Source organism: Trachypithecus francoisi, unplaced genomic scaffold (assembly GCF_009764315.1).
Source record: "Trachypithecus francoisi isolate TF-2019V2 unplaced genomic scaffold, Tfra_2.0 Lachesis_group4, whole genome shotgun sequence".
In the NCBI taxonomy this organism is placed as follows: Eukaryota; Metazoa; Chordata; class Mammalia; order Primates; family Cercopithecidae; genus Trachypithecus; species Trachypithecus francoisi.
In genome coordinates, this window is record NW_022681469.1 from 137,892,340 (window position 1) to 137,909,349 (window position 17,010).

The 17,010-nt window shown below is 42.9% G+C and overlaps 1 protein-coding gene across 4 annotated transcripts in view; it reads left to right on the top strand.

Moving 5' to 3' along the window:
- The window catches only part of HECW1 (HECT, C2 and WW domain containing E3 ubiquitin protein ligase 1), a 441,946-nt gene that overhangs the window by 400,512 nt on the left and 24,424 nt on the right, over positions 1-17,010 (top strand). The gene's annotated exons all lie outside the window — the stretch shown is intronic.

Here is a 17,010-nt window from a genome sequence, read left to right on the forward strand (position 1 = left end):
GACTAAGAGGGAAAAATTACAAAGCAAACCACTGGTGGGGATGCCAGGGCCTACACCAAACCCACTATTAGCTGTGGAGACAGGAGACTAGCCAATGGCCAAACCCTGAACTCAGCCCACAAGAATGTGCACAGAGCACAGGGAATGACAGCAATGCTGGCCTTGGTATAAAAGCCAGGACCAGGGAAATTTGGTTGTGCCCGGAGGACAGGGAGCTGCAAAGAATCAAAACTCTGCTTCCCCCATATTTATTCCAAAAACAGCTCCGTGGTGCAGACGTTATTGCTGGCGATTCCCCTTACTCTTTGTACTGTGTATTCACTTTCCAAAGGTAGTTCTGCTTGTTTGTTTGTTTGTTTGTTTTGAGACGGAGATTCGCTCTTGTCTCCCAGGCTAGAGTGCAATGGCGAGATATTGGCTCACTGCAACCTCCGCCTCCCGGGTTCAAGCAATTCTCCCACCTTGGCCTCTCGAGTAGCTGGGATTACAGGTGTGTACCACCAGGCCTGGCTAATTTTTGTATTTTTAGTACAGAAGGGGTTTCACCACGTTGGCCAGGCTGGTCTCAAACTTCTGACTTCAGGTGATTCACCTACCTTGGCCTCCCAAAGTGCTGGGATTATAGTCATGAGTCACCATGCCTGGCCTTGCTCGTATTTTTAAATACCAGCATGAAACAGACCTGAAAACTGCTCTTTCTAGGAGTTTGGCTGTGTGGGGCCGCTAGAAGGATGCAAGGCCTTTGAGGAGACAATGTCAGAAGAGAGAGAAAGTCTTAAATTATAAAAGAGAGCAAAAAGTGGATGGAACAAGAGCCCAGAGGAGGCAGGGAAAGGGGATAGGTAGCCCAAGTGGAGAGATTAACTTTGAAAAAGAGTCAGCCCCTGCAGGAGAATTGCTTGAACCTGGGAGGTGGAGATTGCAGTGAGCAGAGATCTCGCCATTGCACTCCAGCCTGAGCAACAAGAGGGAAACGCCATCTCAAAAAAAAAGAAAAAAGAAAAAGAGTCAGCCCCTTTTTCCTTGAGATTGAGGGAAATAAATGGCAAGTGTAGATTGCAGATGTACTTACTAATGAGAGAGGCGACAAAAGCAAGAACCAGAGAGAGGGAGAGAATGGTGATATGAGGGGGATTAGATAAAAAGAAGACCCTCCCCCCAATTAGTGGGGTGTGGGAGGCAAGGATGCATGTGCCTGTAGGTGGTGGTGTGAGAGGAGGCCAAGTAGAACCCTTCATACTCTCAGCTTCTAGAAAAGCCTTTGTCCTCCATCCCTTCTTCCAGTATCCATGAGGAAAATGCAATGAGTGATGCCTAAGGCAAAAAACTTCACTTTTGACCTTCAGATTATGTTTTTCATCTTAAAAATAAGATGAGGGACTTGGAATGGGTGGTTCTCAAATTTTAGTCAGCAACTGCAGAATTTATTTTAAATGCAGATTTCCATAACCCACCCCATAGAGTCTGATCTCCAGGCTAGATCTTAACAAACACCCCAGGGACTCAGATACCAATGGAAGGGTCACCCCCACCTTTGAGAAATTCTGCCTTAGATGCCAGCAGCGTCAAGAGCCTTTCAAAGAGTGTGAGGAAGAAAAGCTGGCTGTTCATGCAATTTTCACACTCTGAAATGAAATCTACCCCAGGCAGACACGATAGGTTTTCACTAGACTTTCTAATACATAAGAAGTTAGAAAATATGAAAGGCCCGAACCTGAAGGCAGTAACACTGAGTAAAGCATGGCAACATACATTGTGTGGGAACGTCATGAAGGTCTTATGCACTTAAATAATGATGTTGAGAAAGGATAATTATTTTTAATTAAACAAAGTTAGGAGGATAAGGAAAGAGGGGTATCTTTGAGATGGGTTTTAAAAAATGTAATAGAACTTAGCAATTATGAAATACTTTTCATCTTCAAAGAACCTATTAACATTAAATTACTCTTTCTTTTCATTCTCCTGTGAGGTAAGTAAGCAAATATTAACATTATTATCCCTTATTTGTAGATGGGAAGAGAGGAGTGGAGAGGCTTTGACATGCCCATGCAGAGCTAAAATTGACAGAATTTTTTTCACAAGTTCCTACTGGAGACTGTGGAGATCTGGGTTTGGGGCTGTTGTTTCACCTCTTGCTCTCCTGTGTGCTTGTAATATTTGGAAAAGAAGTTACTGCAAAATTATGTAAGCAAGCATTAGTGGGAGGTGGAAGGAGCTCCTGTGTCCTGTACAGGGCCATGAAATGCTATTTACAAGTCTCCAAATGTCCCTGGTATATCAGGATTTAAACTGAGGAGGTTTTCACAAGAATCAGAGTTAATTAACTTGAGGAGACTCTTTACATTATCTTATTTCAGCTTCCTATTATAAAATAGAGCTTAAAAATTAGGCTTTATTTGTTGATTCAAAACTCTTTTTTATGAATGTATTATGGCTTGATTACACAAACGAACATCAATGCTGCCTACGTTAGAAATTTGCTTCGAGGACAAAGGAAAGTAAAGCACTCTAGTAACAATATCAAGCCCAAGAATCAGTCGGAATATGTGGTCAGCATCATGGCTGAGAAATTTTTAGGCTTGACTCTGAGTATGAAAATTAACAAAATTGGAACTATTATTTAAATTACTGAAAATGTACTTTCCATGAAATCAGTTCATTTCCTGGATGTTTAAATGCCAAATAGAATTAACAGAATCAACATATTGCATTCAAAAGTCTTTTTGTCTGTTGGGAGAGGTTTAAAAAGCAAATTACATGTAAGTATAAAGACGTCTTTCTGTTCAGCCCAGTTTCATGAGAGGAGGGATACATTCAGCGGGGTGGAGTGTAAAGAGTTTGACAGCAACAGAAACTGGAATGACAGGAGGGGTGGGGCCAATGTAAACCACCTAGCATGAGTTATTCTCTATTAAGAATAACATAGCTGAAAAAAGTACTGAAAATGACATTGGCAGAGGTGGACCAGGGACAGAAGTACAATCCTAATCAAATTGAGAACAGAACCAAGATAGCCCAGTGATCTCAGGATCTGAGAAGGGGAATGGTTGGTGGAGATATATACAACTAATGATCAGGAATATCATTGTGAATGATACATGGAAATCACTGTAGACCTCTAGGAAAATGTGTGATGTAATCCAGGAGATGGATCCTCCAGCCTAGGCTGAGAACAGATCAGCCTTGGGACCTTTAGGAGTGGAAAGGGGAGGCTTCCTACTTTCAGATGATGAATAGCAAACAGAGGCCACACTGGCTGTCCCTACTGTCCAGACTTCTATGGACTTTCTCTTTATAGTCTAATTTTAAAGAATATCAATTAATTCTATCATCTAAAGAAAAATATCATTAGTAGGTAAATCTTCAAAACAATAAAGCATCATAGAACATAGTCATAAACCTCAATATTATGCTGATTTAGCATATTGTTTGGCTTATGCATTCCATATTTTCCCTCTATCTATGCAATTAATTCAGAACCAATTACTTAAATAGCTTCAGGTATTTCTGGTATCCTGATTGTATCAGTACATAGATCTTGTGTGGCATGGCAACTTGATGTTGTCAGAGCTATTATTATTTTGCCAATCGTGTGAAAATTACAGAATGCTACATCAGTTTAGACTTAGGTCATATTTAAATAATTCTAACATCTTCCTGGAGCATAATGTCACTAGATTATACACTCCATGGGAGCATGAGGGCCTTGTCTATTATGTTCACTAAGTATTCCAGCAGTTAGCACAGTGCCTTGCAGATGATAGATAACTTATGATTTGTGGAAAGACTGAATGAGTGAATGAATGAATGGAAATTCTAAACATTGTTTGGTTTAGCCCAACTTGATTTTTTTTTTAACCTGACTCAGATATATGGAAATATTGTGCATTGACTAATGCATCACAGGTAGGAGAGAGATAATAACATTTAAAGGGTCAATAAGGCACTCTGGGTTCTGCCTGGAACACAATGGCATTGCCATTCCTGTATTTTCTGGTCTGTGCAGCTCAAATAATTAAGACTTCTAAACCTCATCTTCCTGGACTATCCAGTTAGATAAATATATAGCAGGGCCAGGTGCAGTGGCTCACACCTGTAATCCCAACACTTTGGAAGGCCAAGGCAAGAGATGGCTTGTGTCCACGAGTTCGAGACCAGCCTAGGCAACACAGCAAGTCCTGTCTCTACAAAAAATAAATTAACCAGGCGTGGTGGTGTGCACCTGTGGTCCCAGCTACTCAGGAGACTAAGGCGAGGGGATCACTTGAGCCCAGGAAGTCAAAGCTGCAGTGAGCCGAGATCGCATCATTGCATTCAGCCTGGGCGACAGAGTGAGACCCTGTCTCAAAAAAAGAAAAAAAAAAATAGATGAGGATATAGCAGGTTTCAGAGCACTTTAGTTATCCAGGCAAGCAGCTTTTTATGATCAAATTTTCTATATAATACTGGGCTTGGAACTAGACACTGTATCTCATTCTAAAACTAGATAAATTCTCTTCTTGAATGAAATTAAATGTATTACTTTAGTGGAACAACTTAAAAATTACAAGATCCTATGCTGAGTGAAAAGTGTTCTGAACAAGCAAGGAGGAGGGCTATGCTGTGAGAGGGCGCTCCCTCACTTTCCTAAGGCTGCTGTAGCAAATTACCACAAACTGGCCATTCTCAGTTCTGGAAGCCAGAAGGCCAAAATCAAGGTGTCAGCAAGGTCACACTCCCTCCGAAGGCTCCAGGGGAGACCCTTTTTTGCCTCTTTCAGCTTCTGGGGTTTCAAGGGCTCCTTGGCTTGTGGCTGCATCACTCTAGTCTCTGCCTCTGTCTTGCATGGCCTTCTCATCGGTTCCTGTGTCCTCTCCTCTCTATCTCTTATAAGAACACTTGTCGATGGATTAGGACCCACCTGGATAATCCAAGATCATCTTATCTTGAGATCTTTTACTTAATTATATCTTCAAAGACTCTTTTTTCCAAATAACATCACAGTCACAGGTACCAGGGTTTAGGACATGGGCATATATTGTGAGGGCCAATATTCAACCCATTCAGATACTTCCCATCATGGAAACCACCAAGTTTAATAATGCAGTATTATATTTCACTCTGAACCTTTGGAGTGTCTGTTTCTGAAGAATACACAAGATTTTGATAGAAAATTCACCAATCTTTCCAACGGCTCTCAAAGGCCTCTGAGAAGAAATCAGTAGTATTCTCCCAAGGTAAACAGGCAAACCGGTGAAAAAAATTTCAACTGTTTGCCTGAGCTCATAAAGCAAATTCACAAAAAAGTCAACCTGGAGAACTAATGACTGAGGCTCAGACAATGGTAAATAGCTAGAAACTTAAATAACTAAAAACTGAGCTATTAGCTAACGTTAATAGCTAAACTGAGAGCTGAGCTATTTTGGTCCATTGATTAACTACTTTGATTAATTCTGTCCAATGAATTGTTCAGTCATTTGACCATGAAAGGCTGCTTGCCTGGATAATTAAATGCACATTGTTTTTGCGGCTTGTAGACATAACCTCAGTCATGAGCATCCATGATATTGCAAAACAAAATATTTGAACTCTCCCAGTAAAGAATACTTGGAAGCTAAGGAGGAATCATGCCTTAGAGGTCAATGAAAGCATCTTTGAGGGCCAGATACCTAGACACATCTAGACACAGGAGGAAATCAAAGGTGGGGTAATGTTCTCTACATTTACGGGAAGGTTTATTTTCCTAGATCTTTGTTCCTCAACTCCTTTCCACATTAACCTAACTTCATCCTTATAATCTGTGAAAATGCGATTGATACATTCAGTATTAACACAAGCTAACCAGAATGCTGGGTCAAAAAATATCCACACTTTCAAATGATCAATCTTACCACAATTAGTTTTGCATTGAATTGAAGAGCAATACTAAGTATGTTATTTGCCATCTCTATATAGTCAGAGGGTATGTTAAGAGTCTGCATAAGGAACTTTTAGAAGTGCTTTCTCTAAAAGGGAGGCACACCACACACTTGGCCTACCACGTTGAGGGGAAGCAGCTCTGGTCTCACTCCTCTGCCCCCCCGCAGGGCAGATATTAAAGGAGGGGACTTGGCGGCACCAGGGCTAGACATTCATTTCACTTACTAATTAGCAATCTGAAGATAATATCCTGTCATTATCTTGTGTTGGCAGAGTCTCTTTCATGGCAGATGAAGAAAACTTCAAGTTTTCTCAGCTAATTTGTAAAACCGTTTCCACACAGAGGGAAGCTATGAAAACCCAATATAAATAATGCCTTGCATCTGCAATATTGAAACAATTTTTATGGGGCATTGAGGAGGGGATTCTTTATACATTCCTCAAAACAGTATCTGAATAAATGTGGGTGTAGAGAATAGACCAAACCTACCTAACCCCTGTGGCAGTGACCTACATACATTCCACTCCAGCCACCTGCTCCCACAGTGGCCCTCCCAACCTCATTATCACCCAGAGCTGTGCCATGTCAGAAACTGAAAACTCTAAAATCCCGCTGTCAATCATTCTACAGCCGGCATTCCCACCTCCTCCCCCTACCACCACTCCTTGCCAAGCTTGTTCTCACCTTAGATTCTCTGTCTCCTCATAGCCTGGCATGGCCTCCTTCATCCCAGGCCTCCTGAGCGCCTTTGTTCCCTGCACACCCAATTCCCTCCCTGCTCCATGCTTGCACCCCATCTGACGGACAAAATGCCACTGTGGATTAGTATTGTAACTCACTCTTCCCCATTCCATGCCAGGGTAGTTTTCTATAACTCTAGCCCTGGAGAAAATGAAGTAATTCCAAGAAAGGGTACAATTCTAAATTATACTCTCTGACCTCAGAAAGTGCCAGAGCAAAGCTCACCAGTCCTGTTATGGGGGCGTCTTCCATTTTACTGTCCCAAAAGCCTCCACCAACCAAAATCACCTCCACTGTGAGGTGACTTCAGACCCTACTGAAATGGAAACACTGAGGTCACCACTTCAGTTTCTCACCCCAAATACAAATGCTACCCAACCTTAACACCCTCCCTGGAGTCCTTTCCTCCACTCCAGGTGGACCCACCCACTCAGGCTGGAGGCCCACCAGTCCCCATCTCCACGCCTCTCCAGCAGTCATCCCTTTCTCATGGATCTTTACACTTCATGTTCTCCCCCTGCTCTGCTCCTCTCCGTCACTCACTTCCTCACCTTCTGAAGTCTGATTTCAGTAATCGTCACCAGCACTGCCCTTTCCGTGAGCAGCAGAGACCATCTAATCAACAGAGCCAGTGAACTCTTACCACTTTTTACTTTTTTTATTTTTATTCATTTATTTATTTTTTTGAGACAGAGTTTCGCTTTGTCACCCATGCTGGAGTACAGTGGTGCAATCTTGGCTCACTGCAACCTCTGTCTCCCAAGTTCAAGCGATTCTCCCGCCTCAGCCTCTCGAGTAGCTGGGATTACAGGCCTGTGCCACCATGCCTGGCTAATTTTTTTTTTTTTTTTTTAGTAGAGATGGGGTTTCACCACATTGGCCAGGCTGGTTTCGAACTCCTGACCTCAGGTGATCCACCCACCTCAGCCTTCCAAAGCGATGGGATTACAGGCATGAGCCACCACACCCGGCCCACACTTTACTTTAATGGACACTTTACTGCAGTAGATACACACTGCTATTTGAAGCTCTACCCCCTTAGATTCTGACATGCCATTGTCACCTAGTTTTTATTATATCTTATAAGTAAATAAACATAGTTTTATCACATCAGTAAGGTATACTCTTTATGAAAAAATTTAATATACATAAGAAAATATCTCCATACAGAAATAAATGTCATTATTCTTCTGACCTAAGTTTTTCCATATTCTTTTATGGATGGATGGATGGATGGATGGATGGATGGATGGACAGATATAATTTTATATAAAATATAGCAATGTAATCAAAGTTTACTGCTTTATAAACTTCTCTCCATACTAACATATGAATTCTAAATTTATATTTTCAGCTCTGACCTTTCTGTTAAGCTTCAAACTTTATTATCAAAATACCTACTAGACATCTCCATTTTGATCCTCCTCCAAATTAACAATTACTCTCTCCCACCAAGTTACTTCTTCCTGTCCTCCTTCTCTTCTGCTGCGTCTCACTGTCCTGCTGATGTACCTCCAAAGTGTTCAGCATGATCCCCTTGACATATTGTAATAACCTCCAAATCTGTCCCCTCCTAAAATCTATATCCTTTATATGGGTGCAAAGTGATTTCTCTAAAAATGCCAAAACAAGCGCATCACTCCCCTATTTAAACCGGTCAATGGGTTCTCATCATCTACAATTTAAAGGGTGAACTTGTTGGCATGGAAAATAAGACCTTCCAGGACCTCCTGCTATCTCTCTCCACAACCTTATCTCATATCTTGTCCTTCCTCATTTTGTACGCTCTAGTAATCATGAATTGCATGCTGTTCTAAACACATCCCATTATGTTTCCTTATTCTTTTCCAATGTGATTTTATTTTCTTGGAAAGCCTTTCCCTGCCTTCTTAAAGCAGACTAATTTCTATTCATTCTTCCAGGCTAATTCTTAGGCTTACCTCACTTGTCACCTCCTTCAGGCGGCCTGCCCGGATTTAACGCCCCCAGAGCCAAGCTGTGCTTCCTCCCCTGAGTTTTCACAGCACCCTGTGCACTCCTCTTCTCCACCACTTGCTCTGTGGTGATGAGATGCTGCATTGCTGTGTCTATCTCCCTTCCTAGACTGTAAACTCAAAATGAATGGGTACCTTAGGATCTTTCTATGTACCTGGCACATAGTAGGCACTTGATAAGTTTGTTGAAATTGGAAATGTATGAACACACTGCAATTTCCCTCACATTGAAAGAACAAAAACCCAAACCTCCATGGACGTCACACCCTCCTCCACTGATCACCGCACTGCTCCCCTTTAGAGGCGCATTCCTAGAAAGAGTTATCTGTGCTGGCTTTCTCCACTGCCTCTCCTCCCATTCTCTCCAGCCAGCTTCCTCCCCTGCACCCCTCATGAAGGTTGTCAAAGCCATCTGGTGACTCTCAGACCGCCTACTTCCTGATCTCAGAGGCACTTTACACAGTTGGCCTCTGCCTCCTTCCTGCACCATGTGCTCCACATCCCTGTTCCTCCAGCCTCACCGCCTGTTCCTTCTCATGTACTTTATGGTTGCCTCTCATCTTCCAGATCCCCAAATGCTGCATCAATTAACATTCAGCCCTGGGTCCGCCTCTCCATCTGCACAAACTTCCTCCGTGATCTTGTCCAGATGCCTGGCTTCAAATGCCATCTGCATCCCGACGGCCCCATAGTGACATCTGTAGCGCGGCCCTGTGCCCGGAGGCACTGACTCCTCAGTAAAACTGCCTGCTTCACAGCTCCACTCAGATATAAATAGGCAGCACAGACGTAATATGTCTGAAAGAGAACTCGCCATTTCCTCCTCCAAACCCTCTGTTCTGGTGTTTCCCATCTCAGTAAATGGCACCCAGTTGCTCTGGCCCAAGGCCGTGGACTATTCCTGTTGCCTTTCTTTTTCTCATCTCTCCCCTTAAATGCATCAGTAAATCCCCTGGGCTCTATCATGAAAATACATCCAGACTCTCACCTCATCACCTCCACTACCACCCCCAGTATAAGCCACCATCACCTCCCATCTGGATGCAGAAGCCTCCATACAGGCCTCAGTCTTCACTCTTGCCAGACTCACCTCTCTCCATGCAGCATCCAGAGTGATCATTTTAACACACCAGTTCATTCCAAAGACCCTACATGAAACTTCCAGTGGATTCCCATCATATTTAGAATGAAATCTAAAGTCCTTCCCATAGCCCACCAAGTCCGGCATGATCTATCCCCTGGGTGCCTCTCCAAACTCATGTTCTGCCATTTCCCCCTTCTCACTCTGGGGTCCACCCCCACTGGCCTTTTTGCATTGCTCAAACAAGCCACACACCTTCCCACCTTAGATGCCTAAGCTGTCCCCCAGCTTGTGATGCTCATTCTCCAGGAGCGCACTCTTTTTCTTTACTCAGATCCTGCATCATCCCCTCAGCAACGTTGACACTCCCTGAAGCATTCAGAAGGAATTATTCTCCCCACTCATCACTTCCCCAAAAGAAACCTGGAGCCCAAATTCTTGGTGGGAGTTTAAGATGATATTTGGTGGGGTAGGAAGTACACTTACAGAGAATGATAAAAAGCTGCTCAGATGTGCAGAGTGGAGCACAAAGCCATAGGGGTAAGACGTGCATTGCCCTGGAGGGCCCAGGCAGCCTTCCTCAAGTTTTCAAGAAAGGCAAGTTAGAAAAGAGTATGTCATCACATTTAGATATATTTTCCCACACCCTATGCTCTATTCCAGTGGTTCTCAAGAGAGGTTGATTTTGCACCATCACTCTCCACCGCCACTGGACACTGGCAATGTCAGGAGGTAGTTTGGGTTGTCACAGCTTGGGAGGCTGGTACTCCTGGCGTCTCGTAGGTAGAGGTCAGAGATGCTGTTAAACATCCTATAATACACCAGAAAGCAAACATCAATAGTGCCGAGGCTGAGGAACCAACTCTATTCTTTTGAGAACTGCAAAAGACTCCTTAAAGGAACTTAACCCATGCAGGTCCTGGTCCATTACCAGGGAAGCAGTGTCTGGGAAAGATCCAGGGAGTATCAGAGATAGAAAACATGACTGCTACAGACAGAATCTTCTAGAACTCAGCTGACTCAAACCAGCTGGTTGTCAACCTGCAGGTGGTAGGCAATGCATAGGTGAATGCAGTCCCCAGAGTCATGGCTTGGGAAACAGGACATTACAATGGTGTCCTGGGGGCATCCAGGCATGGATGCAGTTATAGGAACCCTCTGGCCTCATTCACTGACCCAACAAAATGTGTGAACCCCTAAAATTTGCCAGTACAGTGTTCGTTTCAATAGACATTTGTGCTCCAGAAGATGCCATAGTGGTTAGAAGAGGCCTTTATAGACTAACAACTGTGTGCAGAGTTTTTAGCACACCTCAGTGTCCTGCCAGGTGTTCCTGCATCTGCCTCAGCCCCCATCTCCTCACCAAAGGCACAAGAGCCAAGCACATTATCACCAAATGCCCAACCTCTTTATAGTGCCCAGTATACCATGTGATCACCTCTCCAGGCAGGAAGGCCCAGCTTTGGGTCTCCCAAGTCTGAAGCTTATCAGAGAGTATTTTTCATGCTGGGTTGTGATGCATCAAAAGATGCAGAAGCCAAGAATTAAGCAGAAGGAGACGAGTAGCCTGATCTGTTGGGGCAACAGGTCAAGAAGAAGAGACTAAGAAGGTCACCAAAACCAGGAGGCCCCTTGAATCAATCCTTAGCAGCCCAAGTTTAATGCCAGGAAATAAAACTGCCAGAAATGCCCTACAGAGCCTTTTCAGACTTGGCATATTGCCTGGGTGCTGCACTGAGGGTTTCACTCAATTTTTATATCACTTTCATATAAAAGGATTAACTAGAAGCCTTTTAAAGTCTTTTCTTTCACTATCCAAAATGTCCTTCCAGAGTATTATTAGGTCTTTTATTTTCTTGGCTTGGCGAGCGATCCCGCTTCCCCTTCCATAAAATCGTGGCCTGTAAATAAGAGATTCCTCTTGCAGACTTCCCAACTGCATTTTTTTGCCATTACAAAAACTGCTTTCATTTAAATAATCTGTTGAAAAATACACTGAACTCATTACATACTAATTCCTGCTGAAACATGTTCCCCCACAATGGTTCACTGGAGAGACTGAAGAGGGAGAGAAGAAAGGGAGAGGGAGACCTGCTATTTCAGTGCTTTGATGTAAAATATTTGCCACATCTTTCCATACATTGACTCAACCCCTAAACTCTTCTCTGCAGTTTGCTCTTTCTGTCCATCTTCCTGGGTGGAGACCTACTGCAGATATTGGAAATTTGAGCAATTAACCTAGTCAAACAGGGTTCAAATGGTATACGACATTTCAGACATTTTCTGTGGGTTTGTCTAGTTGCGCTCCACTGGGATAAAACCAGATGATAATTTTCAATTTAATTCCATTCAACAAATCTTGATTGAGACCTTACCTGTGCCAGGCACCATGATACATAAATGCTGTTTGTAAGCAGAGCAGAAGTTTGCAGCAGGAAGTTTCAGGCTAGCCACTGTCAGCACAATCCACATTTTCACTCTTCAATTCAGAATGGGTTTTTAGGTCTAGGGTTCTGAGTATAAGAAACTAGACATGCCAGTCTATGGATAGGAATTCATTAGACTCTCAGGTGGACTGACCACCACTAGTCCTTGTACAGAGGACTTTTAGCATCTTAGCAGCTGTCCTATACAGTAGGTGCCATTATGATTCCCATTTTGCAGTTGAGTTAACTGATATTAAACAGGTGTCCCAAAGTCACACAGGTCAGAAGATCCAAACCAAGGCAGCCTAACATCAGACCTTGTGATATCATCCTCCACAGCACATTGCCTTGCTTGGGTTATTGGCAAATGGCCCAAAGAGGAGTCAAGTCAACAAACAGTAATGCGTTCAAGAGGAGGGCTGAGTCTTTTTGAGGCCTTTAAGTCACTTGGGAAGATGTGCTGGAAATGTGTGAAACTCCATTACCTTTTGAACTCTCACTAAAATGTGCAAAACCCAGATGGAAATATAAGAAATCCTTGCCAATAATATTAGATCTCCTGCTGTAAGAGCCCTCCACGTATTTTTGAAAGGTTAGAGTGGCTGTTTCTTCAGCGTAGGTCAAGTTCATCTCCCAGACATCTGGGGAGGTGCTGATGTGCACGCACCAAGAGTGACATCTGCTCATTCCCAAAGTTACTCCACAGTCCCAGGGCACACTGGGTCCAGGCTTCCCCTCAGGATCTATGAGCAGACAGATAAAGATGAAAAACATATATGTTTCCATCAGAGGGGAAAGGGCTGAACCAAGCATAGAGCATTCCTAAAAAGAAATATTTTGCAGTGTATTAAAGGATAATGAAAACCACTATTTGCATGTATCGAGGGTGTCCATACTGTACCGTGGTGGGAACATGATGGCACAGAGGTCCCATCTACATATGTGTGCCCCTGCTCTCACCAACTGGTAATCAGTCACAAATGTCACCTTGGGTGACAGAGTTGATTCACTTTTTAAAAATATTTTATATATCACTTGTATTTTACTTTACATTAAAAAACACCCAATTCTGTCATTTTTCTTTGGCAGGAGGGAAGGGGTTGATGATACCAAAAACAAAAACTTGCAACATACTAAAACCAAGGATATGAAAATAATTTATATCAGAGTCTAGGAATGTTCCCACAAACCACGGGGATGTGGTTTGGATTGAGGAATGTAACCATGAACTGTCTGTGCTCTTTATCTGAAGGAAAACAGAGCACGCCTTCCACACAAAGGAGACTTAGCCTTCATTGATCCTCAATAGAAAGGATTTTGTTGTTGTTAAATGTAGGTTCTTGGTATTTTGCTATATTGCTAATCTTTCTGTGGTCTCAGGTCTAAATGGATGGAAACATCTCTAATTGATAAATAAGTAGAAAAACATGCTTTATGTGTTTCTTAAAAGTCAGGAATATGTTTTATGGTGATGGCATGTCAGAATCTCCTGGGAGGTTTCAAATTACACCAAAAACATTGCCAGAGAGAGAGACTCATGCCCCTTCACTGCCCAGGGGAGGCTCCATTCCTGACCCATCCGGGTGTGGCTAGAATGGGGAAAAGGCTGGGACCCACCACCCGCTGCTGGGAGGCTGCATGGGCTGACCCACCTTGCCTTCTCTCCTCAGCCCCGTGTGCATGTGCACCTGCTGGGTACCTGGGGGCTGAGGTCTCTCTTGTGAAGAGGAGTTGAAGGGCACCCATCGTTGGAACTTAGACACACATGGGAAACGGCAGAAAGCAGATTCTGAGCAGGGAACCTGGGGGCCCTTAAGATACAATAACCCCCACGAGAAGCAGAAGAATGGCCTAGGGAGCCAGGGTGCCCAACACGGCCTGAGGGGTAGAGGTGAACGTGGTAGCTGTTCCCTCCACCCACCAGGCCCTGGTGGCCCTAGGGATTAAAGGACGTGAGCAAGCTTCAAAAGCAGTCCCTGTAAACTCTTAGGCCCAGGCAACTCCTCCGCGAGGCCCCTCTAAGAAAGCAGGACAACACGGAGGAGCCACTCCCTCCTGGCAAAGTAAAACTGAGCACAGGCCAGGAAAAAGCACAGATGCAGAGCCGCAGCCTGGTCGGGCAGAGGCGGCACCAGCACAGGCAGCGCGTCGTAACGTGCTGAGTTGCAGAGGCTGAGAGGGCAGAAGCTGCGTTCAAGCATGGCCTCCAGAATGTCAGCACAGAAAAAGCGGGGAGCAGTGCTACACCCCAGGAGCTGGGTTGGCCTGCAATATCGTTCGAGACTCCTGAGATCCACGGAGAGAAAGGAGTGAGCAAAGCCCTGCAAGCTCACACACACAGGCTCTCGAACGGGGCCCTGGGGCCGGGTATTTAAGTAACAGACTCACACCCACAAGCAGGGGGAGCAGCTCCGCTACTTCTATAGGGTCTTATTTTAGTTTATCCTCTGAACTCTATTTATGCCAAGTGACTTAGCTCGAAACCTCATCACTTTATTTTGCTTAAATTATTGGGATAGTTTCTTCATACCTAGACACACTATCTTAGGTCCAGAGACTAAGGAAAAGTATTTTCTTTCTGTCTCATACTTCCTCCTCTTTTGTAACCTGTGTTAACAGCAAATGTAATCAACTTCCCCACAAGCAATTGTTTAGTTTAGGGAGATAAATATAGAAGATAAATAAAGGCGGTGTACCATTGCTAGAAGGTGTTTTCTCATTTATGGAATTGCACACACAGCAATTCATCAGCTATTGGGTTTTTTTTTCCATCTGCTATTGTTTTAGATTTGAATTGTACAGTTGCTGTATTTTGCTTTATACAAACATGTCCCAGATCATAGTTCGTGGCTCTGGAATGTATTTTACAGTACATATGGGACTGGCTTAGAGCCATCCCGTCTGTGGTTATGTAAAGCCAAACCACGTTATCATAGCTTTGTTGCACAGTTACTTAAAAATAAACTAGGACTTGTTTGTTGCCCATGTCAGTCCTTGAAACCAGTGTAATTCTGACTTTGGAAATTCCACCTTATGGTCTACCCAATTCAAAGCAAATACACAATTCTCTGTTGGCAGTCTGTGCTGCAGTCCCCCGTGCTAGGAAACCCCATTGCCACACCCCCTGGTTGGGAGACATACAACAGTGATCCCGTGGCCTGGTAGAGAGTGATCCTTGCTGCAAAGTGGTCCTTGCTGCAAAGTACTGGAGACTCAGATTTCCTCCCTGGTTGCTCATGATTGATCCCAGTGGGCATCCAACCTGAGTTAGAACAGTAAGATTCATGCTGAAAATTTAAACCTAGGTCAGAGGGAGTCAAGTTGGTGTCTCCTGTGCTTGAACTCTGGGATGTAAACCATAGGAGGTGTTGGCAGTGAGAGAGGAGAAATGAGCTTAGAGAAGCCAAAGGGAGAAACTGGATGAGGGAGGGCGATATCACTCATGTCCCTGGCGTTCCTGAGGCCCAGCTGCATTCCTGATCCTGGATTCCTTGAGACACCGCCATGGCCTTAGAGGGCTTAAGCTGGTTGAAGGTTACCTGAACCAAAATATGTCTAATTAGCACAAGAGATGTTGGTAGCCAACATAAAATACTAACAGCAAAAATAGGTAACACTTAAATAGTGAAGTTTTCCAGAAGAGGAAACTGAGAAGAGGGAGGTTAAATGCTTGCACAAGATCACACAGCAGGCAGCCTGGCCCCAGAACCCAGAGTAGCAACCTCTCCATCGCTCACGTCTCAAAATAGACACAAAGGAAAAGGCCTGGTTTGGTGTCAGGCAGATGTGGGTCAGTTTCCTTGCTGAACCACTTGCCTGGGGCTAATTACTGACCCTCAGTTTCTTAATCTGCAAAATGGAGATGACCAAAACCATAAAATAGAATTGTTGCAAGGGTCAATGAGATATTATAAATAACGTACCTTGGCCCAGTAGGCATTTGATAAAAGTTACTTCTAATCTGTTTTCAATTTTTCACTTGTAATTAACTGCAGTGACTAAAACTGATAGAATATTGTGAAGAGTGATAGTACAAGCATCCTTCGGTATTTTTACTGTTAAATATATTGCTGAGATAGATGTGCTTTATTTTGTTAAGGAAGCATTCTTCTATTGCTGGTTTACTACAAAGATTTTTTTTTTCTCCAGAAATTGGTGATGGATATTTTCAAGTAACCAGTTTATAACCAAAAAAAAAAAAAAGTCATATGATTTTTGTCTTTTGACCTTATACTTGATTTTAGTAATAGAATTCTTAATATTGAATGTCCTTAGTTGTCTAATTAAACATCCTTAATCATTTTGCATTGTTCTGGAAATGAACTAGTAGGTTCAATTCTCTTGTGTTTATTTAGGATTTATGTACAAGTGAAATTTCTCTAGTTTTCTTTCTTGTTTTATCTTTTCCAGGTTCCACTTTGTGGTTATGGTAGCTCATAATGATGAATTAAGAAGTTTTCTACCCTTTTCTGATTTCTGGAACTGTTGAAATAGCAGAAAGGTTTTCTGTCCTTGAGTCTTTGAAAGAAAATGTCTTTAAACATGGCACAAGTATACATATGTAACAAACCTGCACGTTATGCACATGTACCCTAGAACTTAAAGTATGATAAAAATAAATAAATAAAAATAAATATATATATATCCATTCCCAGTATCAATTTTGGAGATAGTCCTTTCTCCTCAAAGTTTTCTACTTGGCACTATGGTTATCGGTCTATTTAAGTTTTCTATATCTTCTTGAATAAATTTGAATAATTTTTATTTTGCTAGAAAATTTTTAATTCATTGAGATATTCAATTTTTTAGCACTAAGTTGAAAATAGTAATCTCATTTAATGTTATCATTTATTCCATATCTACATATAT